At 42.6% G+C, this 20,484-nt stretch overlaps 1 protein-coding gene across 7 annotated transcripts in view; it reads right to left on the bottom strand.

Moving 5' to 3' along the window:
- The window catches only part of NEDD4L (neural precursor cell expressed, developmentally down-regulated 4-like, E3 ubiquitin protein ligase), a 385,794-nt gene that overhangs the window by 208,207 nt on the left and 157,103 nt on the right, over positions 1-20,484 (bottom strand). For 2 of the 7 annotated variants that reach the window (XM_011971711.1, XM_011971710.1), the window contains exon 1: positions 13,551-13,967. The exons of the other annotated variants lie outside the window; for them this stretch is intronic. The gene's annotated coding sequence lies outside the window, so the exon portion shown is untranslated. Of the gene's footprint in view, positions 1-13,550; positions 13,968-20,484 lie in introns of those variants that run through there. 7 annotated transcript variants of the gene reach the window in all.

The raw sequence follows: 20,484 nt of genomic DNA on the forward strand, positions 1-20,484 counted from the left end.
GGTGGGGGAGGAGAAGGTGGAGGTGGAGGAGGAAGAGGAGGAGGTGGAGGGGGCGGAGGAGGTAGAGGATGTAGAGGAGGAGGTGGAGGAGGAAGAGGAGGAGGGGGAGGAGGAGGTGGAAGAGGAGGGGGAGGGGGAGGAGGAAGGGGGAGGAATTGCTTCCATTTCCTGAGTGCAGGCCGAGTTTGAACATTAAATAATCTCTTATCTATCATCTTTCTTATCCCATTGTTAGGTTTTCACTCTTCATTTCACATTTTGGGAAAAATGTTTGGGTTCATATTCAGGCTTAAAAAACTAACAAGCAAACAAAAAATTCCCACCAGAATGAATCCTGCAGTCAGACTACATTTAGCCTAATTTAAAAACTGCTATTAAATATCTAGAATCAGCGTTCCAAAGCGAAGGTACCCCATGATCCTGAATCAGCAAAGATTCACTCCCATGTCACGACCGTGAGCTCACTCATGCAGAAGTGTGGCCTAATATATCTGAGGAGTATTTTCAGCACAGCTTGATATACAGCTCTGTTAATCAGAGGAGCCAGTCATTCAGAACCCACTCCTTCTCCCGGTTCAGAAAGGTACCCTTTTAAGAAGTGACCTTGTCTATGCGATAGCTTCAGACAGCAATTCTCAAAATTCAATGCTGAAGGGGCAAAGTGAATCTGCCTCTCCCAGGGTGAGAGGCTCTGACCTCATTAGAAAACTGTCTAAGGCCAGAAGCAAAGCTGCTACTATTTTCTTAATCCTCACTACAGGGAATTTTAGATGACTTAAAAGGTCTCAACCTGGCCTGGGGAACTTGAAAATGACACTCGAATAAAATCACATTCATTTATGCTCTACTAATTCAGAATTCTTTTCATGATCTGGAAAGAGTTTGGACTCACGTTTCCATTTTTAGACTCTATGACAACAGGCTGAGAAGGAGGCTCAACCTACTTATGGGAACAAATTTTAGAGGCTCTGACTCATGTAAACAATCAACGTGCTAATAATTTATCCGTTAGAGCAAATACTTCTATTTGGGTTGCTACCATAAGTCCTTGTAAGAACCAGAACCAAAATGACAATGTTCATATGTCCTATATTTAATTTTTTCACTTTGTTCCTGAATACTTTCCCCCTAGCGAATCCCCCCAGTGAATAAAATGTTACTATTATATTAAACCCTCATTATAACAGGAACTCTTTGGTAGTGGGAAGCATTTAATGTTCCCAAGGGTTTCTGAGACCAGTAAGGAAATAATAATATCACTCTGCTCTTGTTGTTGTTGTTGAGACGGAGTCTCACTGTCACCCAGGCTGGAGGGCAGTAGTGTGACCTTGGCTCACTGCAAGCTCCGCCCCCTGGGTTCAAGCGATTCTCCGTCTCAGCCTCCTGAGTAGGTGGGACTACAGGTGCTCACCACCATGCCAGCTTTTTTTATATTTTTAGTAGAGGTGGGGTTTCACCATGTTGGCCAAGCTGGTCTTAATATACCTCCCTTCTCTTTAAGTTATGTCAACTTTTGGGGGGAAAGGTCCAAAATTCCATCTTCCACGAACAAAAAACCCAAACTGGATCCTGCCTAAGCAACCTCAGATCCTGATCAAGAGCCAGATGTCAGATGACACAGGTGAGCGAGCGCAGAGGCACGGCCAAGGGTGTAACTGTACACCAAACATCACTGGGGAATGGGCACGGCACTGCCGCTACTAAGTCACAGAAATGTTAAAAAGGTGGAACGGGGCCCAGGGACCCTCGGCTATCAAGTCTCTTAAAACCTACTGGCTGGTCTGCACAGGACCGGCAGCCCAAGTACCTTCATATATTCCTGCCGCACTAGAGGTAACAACCCTGTAGGCCATCCGCCCTCACTCACATCTGTGCACTGCCTTAACCCATTCTTCACGGAGGAAACTACAACTCCAGAACTGCAAGTAAGAGAGTTTCAAGGACCCTGCATTGGCTTTAAACAAGCACTCTTTCCAATTTCCCAGAAAAAAACCAAAAAATCTTTAAAATAAGGTATTTGGTTGATTTCCCTCTGCCTGACCCCCATACAGCACTCTGGTTTTCATCTGTGAAAATCTAATGGAACAATCTCTGTTTTCCAAACTTCCATGATATACAGCTACTTGTCATGGTTAAAATATATTACAGCACTGGTTGGAACTTCCAGATATCCTTGTATCTTTTGCAAGCACTTCAAATTTCACTTCCTGGTGAAAATATTCTATCTGATTCCATTCTTAGCAAACAACCGTATGCTAAAGCTTAAAGAGAAAAGAGTGGATGTGAGAACAAATGTATGTTTTCACAATGCAAAGGACAACACGGGAGACACAACTCAAAGGGCTTTTTCTTGTGCACAGGATGGGTGGGAGAACTGAGCGCCTTTGGATCGTCCCTTATTCCATCACACTGTACCAAGTGGTGTACCCCAACTGCCTGTGAAGGTACCCAGAAGGAATGCAATTGATTCCTACCTGTATGTTCGTGCTGTAATATTTGCCCAATGAGGTCAAGGAACAGGAGACCATCATGCCTCCCACAAACACCCACACACTTAATGCCTCCAACCTCAGCCAGCATTTCTGTTACTTCTCACTGCTGCGGGTTTCTCTTCTCTTATTTGTGCTCTTTCCATTTTTTGCACATTATTTCTCCCACATATCTTAAGTTCTTGATATACAGCTCTGTTGATCAGAAGAGCCAGTTCTGTTGCCAGATCTCTATGGATATGTTACCACATCCGGCAAAGATGAATTCTCCTGCACCTTAAGTAGCAGGCTGTCCTCCAAGAGCTTATACCTGAGGAGGGCAGGTTCAGACCCCGTGCAAACACAGATCCATAAACTGGTCACATTTGACTGGAAAACTTGGCATAATCTTCAAACTGATGCTGCTGGGCTGAACCAAGCTACTCTCCTGCTGAAAGTTTGGGGGTTTTTGTTGCTGTTGTTCTGAGATGGAGTCTCGCTATGTCACCCAGGCTGGAGTGCAGTGGTGCGATCTCAGCTCACTGCAACCTCTGTCTCCTGGGTTCAATAGATTCTCCTTCCTCAACCTCCCAAGTAGCTGGAATTATAGGCATACACCACCATGCATGGCTAGTTTTTGTATTTTTAGTAGAGACAGGGTTTCACCATGTTGGTCAGGCTGATCCTGAACTCCTGACCTCAGGTGATCTGCCCGCCTTGGCCTCCCAAAGTGCTGAGATTACAGGCCACCATGCCCCATGCTGAAAGTTTCAATGCATCCTGTACCCAGTGCAAAGGGGAGCATCTTTCATTCCTCTGCAAATAGCTTTATCGCAATTAAGGGGAACGAAAGGAATTAAGGAAGCCATTGTACAGAGTTGGTATCTGTACAGAGTTGGTCTCATCAGCTAAGCAAAATTCAGACATACGCAGAAGGAGGCACTAGGACACTAGGATTCTGAGGCCGGAAGAATAGCACAGAGGAAAACAAACGTCAGAGCATAAACAGACAACCCAGGCAGTCTAGCGTGGCTAGAACCAAAGGGGTATGAAAGGAAATGAGACAGGACCTGGACTTGGGTCAGATCAAAACTATATTCTACCAGAATGCCGGGGAAAGGGTTTGGGACCTTTTTTTAACAGTAATTCTATTTCTTAATTACTGGTAGTTTCTACCATTTCTCTGTGAAATCTTCAACTAATGACTAATGAATAGCCCTGAAATTTCAAGATCCGCCTTCCTACATGTTTTCTATTCTTACTAACTTAATCATCTCATTTCCCTCTCCCAACTGACACACTCCACAGTCCCTACCAGCTGCCTGCCTCCCTCCTTCTCTCCCCGCCAACCACATACACACACATACACACACACCCCTCTAGTCAAACTAGCCCAAGATACTTATGATTATAAAACAAACTTTCAAATATTTTTACCAAAAACATTTCTTCTATATATAACCTCCATCATTTAAAAAAGGGTAAATATTTTTGCCAGGTGGCTATATTTACCTTTCTTTAATCTCTGTTATTCTTTTGGCCATTTGTGAACACAACAGATTACTTGGCGTGTTAGTTCATGGCTTTACTGCTCATTCTCCTACCAACCCACAACTGTGCCTGTACTAGCTAGAAGCTGGTGACCACAAAACTATATTAGTTCATTAGGAGTTAATTAAAAGGACTAATAACCTCAAAAGCAGGAAACACAAATAGGACATAATAAAGATGATACCTTTAATTGATTCTACATTGCTTACTCTACTTGGTCGATGTTAGAATATCTTATGGTTATTGATAAAATGTATTTGATGAGTTGAACTCTCAACCCAAACATCCCATATGGAGTTGCTCACAAACTACTGGATGTCTGGATCTGATCCACATTCTGCTTTATCACTGGTAGGATGCCAAGTTCCTCCCCTGCCATTTTTTTGATCTATTTTTTCCCTTTCTTCATCATACTCTGTTGGATTTCAGAATTGGGGAGTTTCATTTTGTCTCGCAAACCATTTGACCTCTAGTGCTTTTTATAGCACCTTCTTGCTTCTTTTTAAACATTCACATAGGTGACCCTCAGAAAGATCTAAAATACATATAAAACCTTTTATGTAATGAGTGTCTAATGTGACGAACATGATGGAATATTTAAATCTATTTTTAAAAGACTAAAGCTCAGAAACATAAGCAATTCCCATGTGTCATGACCTGTCACCAGTTAACATAATGTGAAGGAAAGTGACGAGAGTGATTTTCATTTACTTAGACGCCTGCTCATTCATTTGATTGGAGTAATGCCAAGAAAACCTTGTGCAGTGGAAATTTCAAGGTTTCTATTAGACTGTAAGCATCTTGAAGTCAAGGGATTTACTTTACTCCTTTATGCCCTCCACATAACCACCTTATCACATATATACCAAAAGCAAAATAACTGCTTATTGTGAATAAGTAAATCACCATTAATTATTTTGTAAATGTATTTGTGCCTACAAAGTACAGACAGATCTATGAATAAAGTCAGCTAGGCACTTTTTTTTTTTTTTTTGAGAGAGTCTCACTCTGTTGCCCAGGCTGTAGTGCAGTGGCACAATCTCAGCTCACTGCAACCTCCACTTTCCAGGTTCAAGCAATTCTCCTGCCTCAGCCTCCTGAGTAACTGGGATTACAGGAACACACCACCACGCCTGAGTAATTTTTGTATTTTTAGTAGAGACGGGGTTTCACCATGTTGGCCAGGCAGGTCTCAAACTCCTGACCTCAAATGATCCGCCCGCCTCGGCCTCACAAAGTGCTGGGATTACAGGCGTGAGCCACCATGCCCGGCCAGCTAGGTTTTTGGAGTCAAAATGGTTGAATTTTTATTGTAAGTCATTCTATGAAGCTGGTTATTTTCTATGGCTAAAAGCAGTGGCTTTTTCACAGCAGTTGGATTGAACTGGGTTCTCTAAAACCAGGGTGATAAGATTAGTACAAATCTTCAGACTGAAAAAGTTTCTCTAATTATGCCCTTATAAATTGCAGTACACAGTTGTTATTTTTCAAATGCTGCAAGTTTTTAGGGTCTGATTCACTAGTCTTCTCAGACAGTCTGGCAAGACTTAATTTATCTGAGAGATCAACTACCAAATGGAGAATTTCATTTAATTATATAAAAAGTAAAAAAAAAAAAAAAATTGCACAACGTTTTTACCAGTCATGGTTATTTTAACATTTACTAATTTGGGTATAGCTAACATAGTTTAGGGAAAAAAAAAAGATCATCTGTTTCTTTGTATAAAAAGCTGTCCTTAAAAAGAAAACCCCTATACATTTACCAACATTCCATATTGTTATGCTAAAATCTTTCCTACACTGAATCTAGATTTACTTAGATTATTAACACCACTTCCCAAAAATTTACCTTCCAAAACTGAAATGTAAGAGATTAGAAATACTAAATCTAACAACAAAGAATTTACTTTTATTATGACAGTGGTTTCACTACTTGTAGTTACTTTCACTGCCAAGTCAGTTTGTAGATAATTTAAGAAGTAATTTGCAATTAAGTTTTTATTTAAGTATATCTAAGTATGCAGTGAGGGCCAGGCGCGGTGGCTCACACCTATCATCCCAGCACTTTGGAAGGCTGAGGTGGGAGGATGGCTTGAAGCCAGGAGTTCTAGACCAGCCTGGGCAACACCGTAAGCCTCCGTTTCTACAAAAAATAAAAAAAAAATTAGCCGGTGTGGTGGTGTGCGCCTGTAGTGCCAGCTACTCGGGAGGTTAAGGTGGGAGGATCACTTGAGCCCAGGAGCTCAAGGCTGCAGTGAGCTACAACTGCGTCTCAGTCCTTCAGCCCGGGTGACGAAGTAAAACCTTTTCTCTTAAAAAAAAAAAAAAAAGGATGCACTGAGGCCCAATATTATCAGTTATTAACGTAGGTAGATGTGCACACATGGACACACCTCACAGCAGCAGTAAAGCAAAGAACCTGAACTAGTAACTCTTACATGGTGGCATATATACTAGCAAGCATGTTAGGCCCTTAACATCAATGATGAGAAAATGAATAAAGCAAGGGCACTTGTCAGACAAAAGGAGTATGACGTATCAGAGACAAATGGAGAAGGATGAAGGCTGTGTTGAATGTATGCAGCAGGAATGGAAGGCAACACTATCCAAGAAAGACCCTACCACCCAAAGGATCAAGTCTGAACCCCTTCCAGGGGCAGGCTGGTGTGGAACAGGACAGGCAGGCTGGAGGAGTGCACCAAGAGGAAGTGCAAATCCACGTGTTGAAAAGGAACCTGCATGGCCATCCCTGTTTGCAAACCGCTGCTGCATGCTCCTCTGGAGAAAGCCACCAGTCCAGTGCTTCTCCAACCTGACTGTGCAGGAGTCACCCAGGGCATCTAGTAATTGGTAGACTCTATCTCAGCCCCTCTGAGGCAGGGCCTGACATCCTGCATTTCTGATGAGCTCCAGGGACGCTGCTGCCCACGGACCACACTTTGGGAAGCACTGTCCTGGAGGACAGCCTGGCCAGTAACAGGCAGAGGGAAAGAGAGTTTAACAGAAAGAATATCACCCGCCAGACAGGGAACGGGAGACCTGGGCTGCTGGCTCTCCCTTTGTTTCTTGGTCTCAGGTCCTTTAGCTGTAAAACAAGAGAGATCTCTTAGGTTCCTTTGTAGTTTTAAAAACCTGAGGCAGGAAGAAAGGTTTGTGGCCTGAAGAGTTGCACCTCTTAAATCAGGGATTAAAGATGAGGACAGAGCTTGAGAGAATAAAAGGTTACTGAAGAGCTGCACGTCTTCAAGGCAAGAGAGGAAGAATTTACTTATGTTTACTGGAATGCCTCGACAAAAATACCAAATGACTTATGCCCAGGGCTATTTTTGCAAAACAATGGTCAAGTCTGGGAATAACTCAAGTGTCCATCAATAGGGGACTGACTGAATGAAATTCCGTCAGTCCATAGCAGGGAGTTATAAAAAGACAAGGGAATTCTCTGTATACTGACATTGAGTGAGTTCCAGTATACAGCACTAAGTGAAAAAAAAAACAGGGCTCAGGACAGTATATACCACGTGCTGCTTTATGAGTAAGTGAGAATACAAATATATCCATACTCTTTCCAAAAAGGGCAATGGAGGAGGGATAACCTCAGAACAAATAAAGACAGTTACCTATAAGGGGACAGGGATGGAAGGTGGCTTTAATACAAGAACGTAATAAGAACATAAACATAAACATAAACATATACTATGTATCAAGTTAGTGGTGAACTCATATAGGGAAACATTACTTCACCTGACTTTGAAATCTGTTTTTATCATCATCCCTGATAGTATATGCTAAATAAAAAAGGACTGCCAAGAAATATTTAACTGACTTTAGTAGCAATAAAGATAGCAAACTGTTAACAATGGTTGAAGCTGAGTGATGGGGTTTCATTATGCTGCTGGTTCTCATGTTATCTTCTCTATTTTAGTATATGTTTGAAGAATAATTTAAAAATAGCTTTCCAAATAATCTTCTGTTTTTATTTTGTTTTGTTTTGTTTTGTTTTGAGACAGGGTCTCGCTCTGTCACCCAAGCTGGAGTGCAGTGGCACGATCTCGGCTCACTGCAACCTCTGCTTCCTAGGTTCAAGCGATTCTCCTGCCTCAGCTTCCCAAGTAGCTGGGATTACAAGCAGGCACCACCATGCCCGGCTAATTTTTGTATTTTTAGTACAGATGGGGTTTCACCATGTTGGCCAGGGTGGCCTCGAACTCCTGACCTCAAGTGATTCGCCCGCCTCAGCCTCTGAAAGTGCTGGGATTACAGACGTGAGTCAATGCACCAGCCTAACATTAACATACACACACTGAACAAGAATACAAGGTTTGCAACGAAGACAACCTTAGTCCACCAAAAGTGAATATCAATATATGTAAGATCTAAGATACAAGCGGGTAAGAAGGTGGGGAAGTGGGGCCACATCTGACTCCTACCGCAAAGTAATAGATTCAGCATCTGTACAGACCTCACTGTATTCAAATACATTTTATATTATCTCATTCTGTTTTCACAACAAAATTGCAGGATAACTACTCTGCCCACCTGTAGCGAAGGGAAGTGACTCAAATTGATTCCAGCTCAAGTTCTTTAATCTGCAAGTCCAGTGCTTTTCATACTGGCCCTTCTGGTAGCCCCACTAACAGGAGTGTGGGGCAGGGTTCACGAACCTAAAGCCAACAATCGCCAGAAGTACTTTAAAAATTCATGCTAATTTTTAACTTCGTTCCATAACGTATCCACATTATCTTAATATGAAAACAGTGTATTTCATGACTTATCATCAATTAAAATAGGCCTGCATGTGTACTGTGTGGCTTTATGGACCCAGAAGCCACATGACTTATTCTGACTATCAGAGGCGTTAAACGGCACCAGCCTCCCTGAGGCAGCGATAGCTGTCACCCAGCAAAAAATGGGACAAGTCCCATTGTCCAACTAGCACATCGCTGGTAGCATCTCCAGTTGACAGTATTTCAACTGGTACCTACAAATACATTTTCTGCTAATGTAACTTTTTAAACCTGAAAATTCTGTCTAGTCTTTTAAATACACCACCCAGAAATGAGTTAGTGAGTGCAATAGAAAATAAATTAAAATCACATAATATGGTTTGAAATGGTTCAAATTTATCTGGGCACATTTTTGAAAGAGCCATTTCATGGCTACCCTGAGCAGAGAGCTGAGATAACAAAGAACATACCTTTGCAGCAGCCTATTTCAAAGAAAAAGAAAACAATAAGATTGACTACTGTATCTGTTAACAAAATGGCAACAATTTTGTGCTTTTTAAATAAACTTGGTTTCAGACTTAGAGAATTATTACAAAGATAAGACAGAGTCCCCATGTCCCCCGAAGCCAGTTTCCCCTATTATTAAGATCTACGTTGGTTCAGGACATGTCTCACAATTAAGGCATCAAAGTTGATTTATTATTAACAAAATCCCATACTTTATTTCCATGTCCTCAGTTTTTCCCTGATGTTCTTTTTCTTGCTGCAAGATGCAATTTTCTTCCCATTTAAATTCACCCATAGGAAGGCTATTAAGCTAATAACAAATTCAGGCCAAAAAGGCTAAAATGTTTCTCAAGGCATCCTTAGCAAAAGAAAAATGCAGATGTTGGATGAAATACCAGTCAGCTCTTCAACAAACCAGCCTTCATCTATATAGCCTCGGAATCACCACTTTAGAGGACTTAAACTTAAACATGGTCTCAAACTTCTGGGCTCAAGTAATCCTCATGCCCCAGCCTCCTAAAGTGCTGGGATTATAAGCGTGAGTCACCACACCTGGTCTTCCACAGCATTTCGTATTTGGTCAGCCAGTACCGACGCTTTAGGCTATGAGACAGGTGCCATCCTGTGCAGTGTAGAAAATAGACCAGCACCCAGGCCTCTACCCACTAGATGCTTGCCAGCTTCACACCCCACTTCCTCGAATATGACAACTAAAACTGTCCCCAGATAGAGTCAAATGTCCCTTGTGGGAGAGAAGGCAAAACTGCCACTGGTTGAGAACCACTGGCTTGAAGCAATTCATAATATGGATACATATAACAAAATTTCTACAGCAACGTAAGAAGATGTCAACGTGGATTAAACAACTATTTTTAAAAACCTTTTATTAGACTATATAAATGAGTATGTGTTTTAGAAAATATAATCAATATGAAAACTAAAAAAGGCTGGACGTGGTGACTCACACCTGTAATCCCAGCACTTTGTGAAACTGGGGCGGGCAGATCACCTGAGGTCGGGAGTTCAAGACCAGCCTGGCCAACATGGCAAAACCCCGTCTCTACTAAAAATACAAACATTAGCCGGCACCTGTAATCCCAGCTACTTGGGAGGCTGAGGCAGGAGAATCGCTTGAACCTGGGAGGCAGAGGTTGCCATGAGCGGAGATTGCGCCACTGCACTCCAAACCTGGGTGACAGAGCGAAACTCCGTCTCAAACAAACAAACAAAAAACAAAGAAGCCAAATCATAGTTGTTCCTGTCAACTGTTATGAACTAGTGCTTTGTAAAATAATAAGTGTAATGTATAGGTTTAAGAACTCCATAGAAACAAGGAATTCAAATCAGAAATCATTCTTAACCCTTTCCATCCTAGGATTCTAAGGTAAACATCAGATTCTATAACTAGCAGCTAAAACAATAAGCATGAGGCAGAACTTGGTCTGGGAAAGAAGCCAAGATGGATAACCCATGACTACTGTGTGTCCCCAGCTCCCCCACACTCCACCTTAGAGGACCATGGAAACACTGCCCAGGGATCCTTTTGCCACCAGCAATTTAAACAGACCCCATTAAAGAATTTTTCCTTAAAAGAAAATTAGGGCCAGGGAGAGAAAAGATCCAGATGGGAAGGACATGCCTGATAAACGCTTTAGGCTGATGTCCCCAGCTTCTCATATGTCACTCTGCTTAATTTGGGATTGGAGGTGGCAAGAAATAAGCCAATAATCCACAGTTCTCAAGGGAAATCTGATAGGCTGCAGGATGGTGCCAGCCAAATTTTTTAAAAAGCAATTTTAAAAGTTGTCTCTTAAAATAAATTTTAAAAAAGGGCCACCTCTCATTTTTGCAGCTCTGAAAGCTTTTTTTTTCATCTCTGCAAAGGTCTCAACATAAACAGGTAGAAATACCACCGTCACATACCTAGGTCAGAAGAAAGGGCTAACATTACCTAGCCTACAGCTACTAGGCCATCCAGACAGCTCTTTCCTTTATGGACGGGTGCCAAGGGGTGTCCGAGCAGAAAGGTGAAGAAGGCAGGTCGGTGCTGAAGAGACCCAGGTCATCATCACTTGCAGGTGAGAGCCTTTAATCAGCCGCTGCCACCCCCACCCCCACGCACTGGAGAGAGTGTGAGGCAGCACCTTCCCTCAAGCAGGGTTAGGGGAAAGGCTCACCAGAAGGTCCTCGGGTTTTAGGAACCCTCAAGCCCTCCACCCAACAGGCTGCTCTGTGGTTGCTCTCTTCTGCTGAACAGCTTTGGTTCCACCCCATCGGTCTCAGCCCAAATACCATCCAAGGCAAAGAGAGCATATAAAGAGAAAACTGGCCATGCCCAGTTCCTACAGGTGGGCAGGTGGCTGGCAGGGAAGGGATCACATGGAAGGACCATGGAGCTCGGCCTGTGCATACTAACCCAGCTCAATGTTAATCAAGGCAAAGGATCATTCACATTTAAGATCATTAACCAGGTGCTTGGGTCCCTTGGCAAGAACTGAGCGTTTACAAGCTGAAAAATGCATCTGGATCAAGGGGCAGCCTCTTGTTGCCAAACACAGGTTTGGGTAATTTCAGGAGAAGGGCACGTCAATGGCAAGAAGGAGCAGAAGCAAAAGGGGGTGTCTCAGGAAGGGGCCCCATTTCCTTCTTGCAAAGCTGCTCCCACCCACGGCCACACTCCCATTCCATCAGGTTTATGTGCTGTTCTTCCTTGTCCCTTACGGGGTAGAACCATCACCTTGCGTGCAAAGCAGTTTACAGGTAAGGAATTATAAACAGGTTAAAGTTTATGGCATTTGTCTTGCCAATTTTCCATCTCTCAACAGAAACATCTCCTTTTAAGGTGATGGCCCAGGCTCTACCACGGCAAGTCCCACCCAAAAAGGAAGGCACTTCCCTGTTCACTAAACCACTTTGCTGTTCCTCCCACATCCAAGGACCCAATGCCACACAATTCTCAAGCACAACAAGAAGTCGCCATCAAGCAAACAGGGCCAGAAGTTCCATTTCACACATGACCAACGGCCACGGTTTTGAAGATTTCTGGCAAATGGTCTTTCCGACATGCTTCAAGTTGCTGCACATGCTCGGTGCCCTCCTCCTCACCATCTCCTCTTCCCCCTCATAAAAATCACCAGGAGCTCCCGTCTCAGCCTTTATCTACGGCAGCCTGAGACTTTCTCACTGTTTATATAGAATCATCCAAACAGAGCAGGCACTGCCCTGGTTTTCTATTCCAGCATTAACCTAATTCAATTTTCCTCAAGTTATATGTTTACCAGAGAGTATTACCTGTGGCTGATGTAAAAAAAAAAAAAAAAAGAGAGAGAGAGAGAACAGAAAAGTAGAGTCCCAATATCCCTGGCTAGTAAGATTAGGTCAAAGAGAAAGACAGATTAATTTCTATGTCATTTTTAGTGGCACATAACATGGGTAGTCTTTAACTTAGAGTAAATTAAAACTAAGTGCCAGTTTTATTTTCTCTTAAAGGAAATAAAAGTTTGTATGTTTGAGGGCTGAAGAATGTGGGAAAAGACAATGAGCAAAGATTAAGCACCTCATTTACAATTTTTTAAAGTTCCTAACTGCACGTTTATCCATATAAGAGCAAAATCATTTGATCTGTGTGAATACATGTAAAAATTCAAGTTAGGGGTCATGTGACTCATCCCCAGGTATTTCCTGTAAAGGTTATAAAACAAAGGAGAAGGTGTGTGTATCCCAGGAGGTGAATCTAAAACAATAGAGAAGTATGTTGTCCCATCATGAGCTGGCTGATTGCATTAGCTATGCTCTAAATTGAACTTAATTCACAGTGAAGCCTAAAAAGAATCAAATTTTAAATAAAAGATCTGTCCTCGCTTCACCTGAGGTTTTGAACTCAGAAATTTGAAAATCTCTGAACTCTACATGACAGATTCCTTTACAGTGTCTATTTTTGACATTTCAGGAACACAGTGATGACAAATGCAGTAATTTATTCATAAAAGGGGGGAGAAGCACCAGAGCAATATCTGTGTAATTTTTCGCTGCACCACCCTGAAGAAAAGAGGTTGCAAACAAGATGACACAGGTTAAATACATAAATAATTAAAATGCTTTCACTGTGCCGCCTTTTGATTTTGAAGCATGCAAAAAATGTCTAATGGACATTTTAAAAAGAAAGCAAGCAAGTTCAAATAATTCCCCAAATCCTGCACATTTGGGTTAAAGCTAATGGATTCACGGTAAGAGAACCTTCTCCTGATGCTGTGGGCACGAATCGAGTAATAAGGGGAATGGAATCTTCGGTGGGACTTACCAGATTCCAGGCAGGAAGAGCTCGTCTGAAGTAGGGAGAGGAGAGAGAGGCAGGTCTAGATGCAGATGGTCTGTTTCCCCTAACAACAGCAACGGCGGCGGTGAAGAGAAATCCTGGTCTCTGCCAGCTCCCTGCCAGGTAACCAACAGCCTGGAGCGGGAGGCACCGCGTGGGGAGGGCTCTGCAGCCGCTCCCGTCCAGGTAGGGCCCCGCGCAGCCACCCACCCAGGCACCCTCGCGCCACTGAAGCCTGTCTGGGTTGGAAGCTGCTGCCGCTGATGCCTGCCTCTCTCGAATCGGGAGCAAATTCAAATGTGGGGAACAAGGAAGTGCCTCATCAGAGGCAGCAGAGCCAATGACTATAGGAGGAACTTCGTGTATTCTAGAGACACAAAAAAGCAATTCAAACCACAGCCCCACAATGCTGCCCTTGCAGCAAAACAACATCAGGGGAGTTATAACAGCCAGCTTGCCATGAGACTTGTGTATACCTGGCCCGGCCCAGGTGACCCTGGAGCCTCCAGGATCTATCTGAGGTGTATGGAATGTCCCTTTTATCAGTGGCATCTTTTCCTAAATGTCCATAGCAATGTTAAAAAGAAATATATTCAAGGCAATAAGGAAACTCCTCTAGATACTTCCGTTTAAACAACTGTCCCACTGTCCTCACATACAAGGCATGAGCCTGTATTCTCATCAGCCAAAACTAGCTTTGGATCCCATCTCCACTAGCTTCGTGACATCCAGCAAGCTTCTCGACCTATGCCACCTTCGTGGTTCTTGTTTCTAGAAACAGCCTTGAAACCTCCTTCACGTGCTGCTTTGGGACCACAGGTCCTGCCATCAACGTGCTTTGGCCCTTTTTACATTTCCTTGCCTTTCACAGTTGCCCGTGGCTCTAAAAGTATTATCCTAAATCAACCAGTCACCCCTTTCACCTTCTGTCACTTTAAAAATGGATCCAGTGCATACCCAAAAGCAAAATATTTTCCTCTTTACTCTCTTTTTTTTTTTTAAACTAATGTCTCCAACAGGTTAGGGAGGCCAATTTTAAAATCATTTTTGCATACAATGGTCAAAGAGACAGATCCCATGACCCCACAGCCCAAACCCTGCCAGGGACAAGTTGCAGCCCAAGGCAGAGGGGGTTTCTTCTGTTTAAAGTTCCGTGTAAATTCCCATTTCAAGGCCCCTTTTAAGAGTCAAGAGTGTTGAGGAAAAGAAAGGCTTTATTGAGCCAAAAGGTCTTTTTCTTGAATGCTTCCTTTTAAAAGGCAATTATTTCTTACAATGGGAATTTACAGCATACTTATATTACCATTCTTCGATACGATAAGAATGACCAGGGCATGGGTGACCGGCACAACACTTATCAAGTGACTGTCCATGGGAGGGGGAGATGCAGAGTCCCACCTGGGCTGAGAAGTCGCATCACCATCTGCTGGTGGCTCCTGCATTTTACAGTCAGGAGCCCTACACCACCTTCCATCTCCGCTGTAGCAGGCAGCCCATTAGAATTCCTGCTTTATTACATTAACTTTCTGACGACTTAGTTTGGCTGCTCAAGAACGACTCTCGTTCTTTCCCACCAGATCTTCTTTCCAACCTTCACTCTTTCCCACAGACTCGTAATCAGGCCACTAACAACAGCAGGGAGCGTAAAAGTTCTCTTCCCTACCCACCTCACGTGATACAGTGACAAAGAACGAAATTCACAACACATATGGAGAACAGGAAAACAAAGAACCAATCCTTCCCCAGAACGGAGCAGCTAAGAGCCAACGCTACTGAAAAGCATGGGGCAGGCATCTCCACTGAGTGCAGGGAAGAGGCCAGGTGAAGACCCAGGAAATAAATTTAAAAAGGGACAGCCTTTGAGCTGGTCCCTGACCGGAAAGCAAGACTTAGCTGAGCTCAGGCAAGCTGTTCTGTGTGGCCGGAGTAGATAATATATTGGAAATCAGGGAAGTCAAAAACAATGAACAGGAGATACTGGAAGAAATGTTCCTAATCACTTCAATCTTCCAAGACCTTCGTCCATCCCTGGTTAATATATCTATGTCCAGCAGGGTCTCAGAAGCAGACGCCAACCTGGGGGGAATATTTACCAGATGACGTGAAGGCCGTGGAAAAAGAAGAAATTGGAAAATTCATTATTTAAGTGGTGTCACTAGGATACTCCCTAAAATGATACCAGTAATTTCTAAAGAAGATCTAGGGGGAAGAGAATAAATCTGGGTTTTATAGGCAGCTGTGATGAGGCCTGGGTGACCAGCTGTGCCACAGCTGGCAAATGTGTCTACACATAGTAGTGGCATCTGTTTGCAGTATGACAGGAGAGGGCGCCTCTTTTAGGTACAAAGGAAGATAGGAATTATCACAGAACTTCATACCACATAGAAGGTCCTGTCTCTTCCATTACCCCAGTATATTATTTGCAAGTCTGTGAAATTAAGTATATGCCTGGTATTTAGTTTAATTTTATACCAGAATAATTCAAGAGGTAAATTTCAGTACCTTCTGTCTTCTAATCAGATGTACATTCTCATATATAAAATATTCCAAAGAAATAGCTCCTAAATAAAATGACTTAAATCAAGAAATACAGTCTCACATCTGACCTCATCCACACTCTAGACACTGGCCTTACTCTCCTCTTAGCCACCTCACTGTAAAAACATTTGCAACTGCCACAGGTGCATGCCCAAAACCATACAGGCTATTGTGCTGTGTTGGAACATGATCACATCAAACCAGGATATCAACTGATATTTAAATATCAATTTAAAATGATAAGAAGTGAAGCAAGCAGGCAGAAAGACAAGTCTACACATTAAAGGATCTCTCTCTCTTTCTTTTTACATCTGGAAATCTGGAAATCTACGGCCCATGTTCAAGTGCCAGGCTCAGCTCAAATCAGCAAGTGATGATAAATTCCTGGAGGCCTAGAACTCCGTGTTCTTCATCTCCCAGTACAGTGCCTTTCAACATAAAATAGATGGTTGCTGAACTCTCCTGAAAGAAAGAGACAAGTACCTGTGGGCTGCATCACCACCAGCTAACGCAGCAGAAGGCACAGATGCTTGCGTTCAGCTAGGTAGGAAAACAACCATGTAAGCAGTGAAAAGTATGTCAAGAGAGCTAGTAAAAACCATTAAAGTGAGTGGTAAACTGTCAAAAGGCAAACACGAATCACTAAACTAGAGAAGCTAGGAGTCAGGAGACCTGAGAACTAACCCTAATGATGCCCTTAAATACCCTCTTTGATTAAGACAATTTAATATCTTAACCTTTGAGAAATCAGCAAGCCTATCACAAGACAGGCAACAGGAACTTCCCTGCCACTGTCTCCCCTTGTTACCAAATTAACGATGGCACCTTGCACACAGTCAATAGTGCCTCAGAACCAAGAAATCATTTCTGATCTTGAACAATGCATTTAATGTCTGTATGTTAAGATGACAGTTCCTTGTCACACAGTTTAATGATCCAGGCTCACATATTTAGGAGACCAGGATTGAAAAGCCAACTCAAATGCTATCGTCATTAAGTTTTTTAAAATTATTATTATTTTCTGTAGCTCAGGCTGGAGTGCAATGGTGCGATCTCAGCTCACTGCAACCTCCAACTCTCATGCTCAAGCCATTCTCCCACCTCAGCCTCCTTAACAGCTGGGACTACAGGGGCATGCTGCCACACCAGGCTAATTTCTGTATTTTTTGTAGAGATGGGGTGTCACCGTGTTACCCAGACTGGTCTCAAACTCCTGAACTCAAGCAATCCAGCTGCCTCAGCCTCCCAAAGTGCTGGGATTACAGGTGTGACATTAAGCAAGTTTTTATCAAGCTTGTACCACGTACCCTGTCAGCACTGGGGTTTCCCAGATTGAACCCCAATCCCAACACTGGAGTTTCCCAGATTGCTTCCCCTTGAAGCACTGGGGTTTCTCAGATCAGGGCTCACCTCTCACTGCCCACCAGGTATAACTTTTCTGAAATAACCAATTATATGCCTGTTATCTGTACATGCAATTTAGCACTTCGGTTATACACTGAGGGTGGTAGGAGTATATATGCTGGTTATACACCAAGTTCTAGCTTAATGTGATTGTTCTGTAATAAGACTATGTCGCCGATAAAATGTTAAGTTGTACATACCAAGGCCAATGTCTTTTTTTAGCAATTTACCTATTACAGCAGAGCCAACTTGCAGGTCACCTGAGTCCAGGGAACTTAGCTGCGAAACCCAAATAAATAGAAACAAACCTCTGGATTCTGAAGTAGAGGCCACCAAAAGCCAGGCCCTTGATCTCAGAGCTTCATTACTGTAACAGAGTTCTGAACAAGCTTCATTATTGAGCTTCCCATTACAGAGATTAGGCTTCTAATCAGCAATACGGCATGTCAAATCGCATTACTGTCTCTCCTATAGGAACCAGACACACCAAACACACCAGAAAATGTAGTGACAGTGGGGTTATTCATTGATACAAATGGCAATTAAAAATTTCAGCCATTATAATTATCAATAGTCCACTTAAAAATCAGTTTGTTTTAAGTCCTTTTTATCACTAGTTTTTGTTTTTCTCTCTTAAAATATTGTATTTTTAGAGACAGAGTCTCACTCTGCCTGCCACCCAGGCTGAAGTGCAGTGGTGCATTCACGACTCACTGCAGCCTTGACCTCCCAGGCTCAAGCAATCCTCCCGCCTCAGCTTCCTGAGTAGCTGGGGCTACAGGCACACACCACTACGCCTGGCTAACCTTTTAAAATTGTTTGTAGGTATGGGGTCTCACTATGTCACTCACTATGTTCAGGATAGTCTCGAACCCCTGGCCTCCTGAAGTGCTGGGATACCCAGCCTTTTTATCACTGTTACATCTTCTATTTGAAGGTAGAAAAAGATGGATTTAAATAATGGAGGTAAAAGGTAAACTAAGAAGTATAAATCATAGGTTCTCACTCAAAGAGGTAACTTTAATATCTCAATCTAAAATAAACCCTTCCAGTAGTAAATGCAATACAGGTTCTTCACAAGTGTATATACATATCCTGTATGCAGACACATGAACACATATATATATTTGGTTACAAGAAAAGAAAATGCTCATGAGCCCGCTTCACTGAGATAATGCTACTAATACATTAGGGCATTAATACCCTTTCAGACCTTCATCTATATTTCTGCATTATGTGTTTCCTATAAAAAGATGAGATCAAATTACACAAACCAGTCTACAACTTACTTTTCATTCTATGTTAGAAAATGTTTCCATAACATTAAATACTTATCAGCAACATCATTTCTAATGGCTTTATACTATTCCATTATAAAGATAAACCATTATTAAGCTAATTTAGGGTGCTTCAACTTTTTCATTATAAGCAATGCTTCATCTTAACAGCTGATTTTTTAGGTATATGATACACGCATACCCTCTTTGGATACATAAGGATAAAATATAACTTCAATACTTCCTTAGGAAGAGTTCCTTTGAATGAAGTGTGTTTGCTAGATCAACAGGCACGCATGCCCTTTTTTCTACATATTTCATACTTTAAACAATATGTTAATTGAAGAAAATTTAGAAATTCAGAAAAAGCAAATCTAATTTATACTCCTACCACCCTAACATAATGTTAATAGTTTGCATACCCTCTCCAGTCTTTTCTAATTATATCTTTTTTCCCTAAAAACGATTTGGAGTACTTGGTTTGCTTTTACTGGAGTTTTAATTCTTTTTTAGAGAATTCCACATAAGAGATTCCATTTTCCATTTACCTACTTTAAATTTAATAACATGAATCGTAAAACTCTCATTCAATAAAGGTAAGAAATAAAAGATACTTGACTTCTGCTGGATGGCCCAGTGTGGAAAGAGGAAGGGATGAAGTAAGGAGAGAAAGGTGGGGATGGAGGAAAGGCGAAGGGATCGAGGTGTGCCCACCACCGCTGTGGGCCACAGGCTTCACTATGAGCTATCACTACCTCTGAAGTCAGTCAGTGACCATTAGTTACAACAGATGAGTTCATGTAAAGAAAAAAGCCAAAACCGCTGGCCAGAGAGGAAATCACTCCGGGCTGACCAGGATGTGTGCAAAGCCCCACCTCAACACACCTGAATTCTGATTTACACGTTCGTTATTGGACTTGAGGGCTGCTAACTCCTTAAGCTAGACGCCAGCAGATGTACTTATTCTGAACTTGGACAGCCCCCTAGAGAGCCCAAAACTCACACCAGTCTAGCCGTACAGGCTAAATACGCCCAAAGCAAATCGAAGGTTTTAAAACATAGCCATTTATACTCTAGGCTTATTGTCTGTAAGTTATTTTCTTCCTCCAGGTGTATTATGTCAACTCCTGGGGTGTAAAGGTCACTACCTGTGGTTTGGGTTTTGGAAGAGATGTACCCCAGAGCACACCAGGGCTACAGAGTTCAAGTGGGGAATGCACCAGATGGGGCTGAACTTTTAAACATAAAAGATCCTGTTGCTGCCTTTCAAACAGCAGGCTTAGCAGAGAGAGAGAAAGGCAGCGACAATCTGACGTGGGCTTTACAAAGTCTAAAAATAGGCACCTGTGGCAGAACGGTTTCTTTAGAGAACAATTTTAAAGATTCCCAGGAGGTGTCAGCTGTTCACCAAATATTGGATGAGGATAAAGGCTTTCTGAGCTGTCAGGGGATTGCAAAGCCCACGGTGAGGGCACCCGAGACAGGTGAAGAAAAGGTCTTGGTTCAGAATTCTGCTCATGACAAAGCGGCCTGGGAGAGGAGATCTCTGATGCAGGAAAGCAGTACTCAACAGGAGCTGAGAATCCGCTCCGAGCTCACTCAACAGGAGCTGAGAATCCACTCCGAGCTCACTCAACCGGAGCTGAGAATCCACTCCGAGCTCACTCAACCGGAGCTGAGAATCCACTCCGAGCTCACTC

The sequence above is a fragment of the Mandrillus leucophaeus genome, unplaced genomic scaffold (assembly GCF_000951045.1).
Source record: "Mandrillus leucophaeus isolate KB7577 unplaced genomic scaffold, Mleu.le_1.0 Scaffold124, whole genome shotgun sequence".
Taxonomy (NCBI): domain Eukaryota; kingdom Metazoa; phylum Chordata; class Mammalia; order Primates; family Cercopithecidae; genus Mandrillus; species Mandrillus leucophaeus.